This window comes from Hylaeus volcanicus, chromosome 2, assembly GCF_026283585.1.
Source record: "Hylaeus volcanicus isolate JK05 chromosome 2, UHH_iyHylVolc1.0_haploid, whole genome shotgun sequence".
Taxonomy (NCBI): Eukaryota; Metazoa; Arthropoda; class Insecta; order Hymenoptera; family Colletidae; genus Hylaeus; species Hylaeus volcanicus.
In genome coordinates, this window is record NC_071977.1 from 30496447 (window position 1) to 30499528 (window position 3082).

At 45.5% G+C, this 3082-nt stretch overlaps 1 protein-coding gene across 6 annotated transcripts in view; it reads right to left on the reverse strand.

Annotated features, from left to right (window-relative positions):
* Window positions 1-3082, reverse strand: part of LOC128872466 (disco-interacting protein 2) — a 45363-nt gene that overhangs the window by 38419 nt on the left and 3862 nt on the right. The window lies entirely within an intron of this gene.

Sequence of the window (3082 nt, forward strand, 5' to 3'; positions counted from 1 at the left end):
TCTCGCTCGATTTCGCGAATGCGTTAAATTAACGGCGACGAGACCCTAAACTATTGGTGGTACGATCAAGTACAAACGAAACACTATCATTTTTAATGAAAAAAAAAATTAATTTTTGAAAAGTCGGGCGCACAAAGGTAAAAAAATGTTCACAAAGCTAAAAAACTGTCTATAGTACGTTCTCGTCTCGCTCGATTATCGCGAATGCGTTAAATTAATGGCGACGAGACCCCGTGGGAAAACCTGTTCAATGGTAAAATGAATGCAGGTGTAACCAATCGGTGGGTACCCTTTTCTCGCGTTCGTGTAACCTGGAGGAAGATTCGAATCGCGGCGAGCTGGAAATAAAATTGAATACGGTAAAATAGGACGGCCGAACTGGTCGTTCATGGAACTCCGAAAGGATGAATCAGTGAGCGGTGAATAATCTACTCTCGAGCGTCAACGGGAGGAGCCTCCTTTTCCTCTTGGACGCTCCTTTTCGCGTCAATTACGCGAAACACCGACCGATGCTCGGCGATTCGTGCACGAAACGCGACGCGATAGAAACGATTAAACGGAATCGGTCGGGTGCGATAAGAATTCTTCATAAGACGCGTGGAAAACAAAGACGTCGTAATTGGTTGTTCGACAAATCGCGGATAAGTACAACGTTTCGCGGCGTATAGCCGCGTTTCCTGAATCATCGGGATTCGCGTTTCCACCCGCAGAAGGAAGCGCTAACTGGCCGAGCGTTGAGCAACCGCGAGCGCAACGATCCGTGCGTCCATGGAAATCGCGCAGATAAAGGTCCACCTTACCTTTAACTGCGGCCGCGTAATAACACGGTGATTACGAAATTGTAGGTTAAGATCGCTTTCTATTCTTTTTTTTCCTCCCCCCGCTACCTGTCCGACAGACAGCCCGAGCCGCTTCGAGACTCGGACACTTTTTCGCAGGGACGCTATCATTGGGAACGACCGATCCTGCTCGCGTTAACACGCGATATCGCTCGCACGATCCCTGGATGCCAGTTCGAACCTACCTTATTCCAAGAAACTACTCCGTGTTCGGTACAGACCGGATGAATGCAAGAAAATTAGGATTCAACCATTTATTCTGTCGAGGTTTCATTCTGTGTCTACATTTGGCTCGAAAAGGAAAAGGAAAAGGAAAAGCGTCGAAAAGGACGAGGAGCGAAAGAGAAAGAGGTCCGAGGGGAAAAAAGCAATCGGCAGAGGCGTATCGATCGGGTTGGGATCGGATTGGATTCGTCTTCGAGAAATTCTCTGAGGTCGATCGCACACAGCGCGACCGATTTGAAGTTAGCGATGCAAACCGTTTGCGCTCTTTGTTTTACCTAGATCCGCAAACCGTTTGCAACGCTAATTTCGAATCGGTTGCGCCCGTGTGGGTTCGGCCTGAATCATAGAACGGTAGATCGGATAATTCGAGCAGGTTTCGCCAAAGTTTGATTCCGTGAACGTTTAACGGTCTGGATTGGGAACAGCGAGGGCGTGGGCACGGAGCGGCTACGCTCTACGATTTAGGGCTTTGGGGAACCTTCAACCGTTTGCTTAGGGATCTACGGCAAATAAAAGCCAGTGTTCCTCGCGATAATATTTCCACTATCTGTGAAACGGGTACACCGATGCAAGCGGTAGCGTGCAAGATGTCCCGTTTAACTAAACCACACCGTGTATCTCTGTTGTGGTTGACGATAACGCCGAACATACGAGGTAAAAACTACTCGTTCCGATTGGGCACGTACTTAAAAGGTCATCGACGTCTTTTAACGGTAAAATAGCTTTCGTTCATTGTTACCTTTGCTAATAGGAAGGTCGATAAGAGCGCACGGGAAACGCCTATTTTCCAACGATCCCGAATCGGTTTCACTCCTTATTTAAGCTGCGAATACGCGCGAAAACTGATTGCCACGAGCCTGGATCGCGGTGTATCGCTCGGGCCAAATGCGAATCACATTTGGTCCCAGGTTAAATAATGTCCTAACCGGCGGTAAACGAAGAAAACAATTAAAAATTAGGAGCCGTGAACAGCCAGTCCGTGGATCGACGGAGCGTTAGATAACATCGAGCAGCGTTTAATGACTCGTGCAGGAATCGTATCGTCGAATAAACGAGACAACGTCGTCTCGTTATATCGCACCGATTATACGGCCGATTACCATCTCGATTAAGCTTTAATGTCGAATTCGAAGCTATCGAGCAGATCCGTTCGCACGAATTTTCTTCAAGACCGATCCATCTAGTCGAGGAACACGTCGGAAGAATTTCGCTCTCGACGTCGTCGTCGCGTCCAAGACCGTCCAGGATTCCTCTCAAGGCGACCGTGTGTAGTCGGTTTCAATTGAAATACTCGCGAATGGGTAATCTGCGCAATTACCTCACATGCAAATAAAGCTCGGTGAAGATGAACGGTGACCCGTACAGCTGACGTCACATCGCCACGCGACGACATTAGACTAACGTTCCTAAGCTCGGACGCATCCGCTCCTCTCTCGCGACTCAACGAAAACGACGTTTTACGATCGAAGGGAAGGAAAGTTTTTAACGCGATTAGGTTTCAATTTTTCACCCCGAGAAAACAATCAGCTAGCCGAACTTGACTTTTCAAAAATTAATTTTGTTTTATGGAAAATGATTGTATTTCGTTTGTACTTGATTGTACCGCCAATAGTTTCGTTTGTACCTTCATCAATTGAATAATAAAAAAATTTTTAAATGGTCAGCAATCGACATTAAAATTTTGAAAATCTGTTGCTTGTAAAATTGAAACTATCGAGGTACAAACGAAACGAACTGCGGTACAAACGAGTACAAACGATTCTAAAGAACAGGGAAAAAACAGATTTTAAGAATCTTGAAAATTGACGATTTCCACTCTTACGCGTATCAACAATTGCTTGTAAAATTGAAACTATTGAGGTACAAACGAAACGAATAACGGTACAAACGAGTACAAACGATTCTAAAGAACGGGGAAAAAACAGATTTTAAGAATCTTGAAAATTGACGAATTCCACCCATACGCGTATCAACAATTGCTTGTAAAATTGAAACTATTGAGGTACAAACGAAACGAA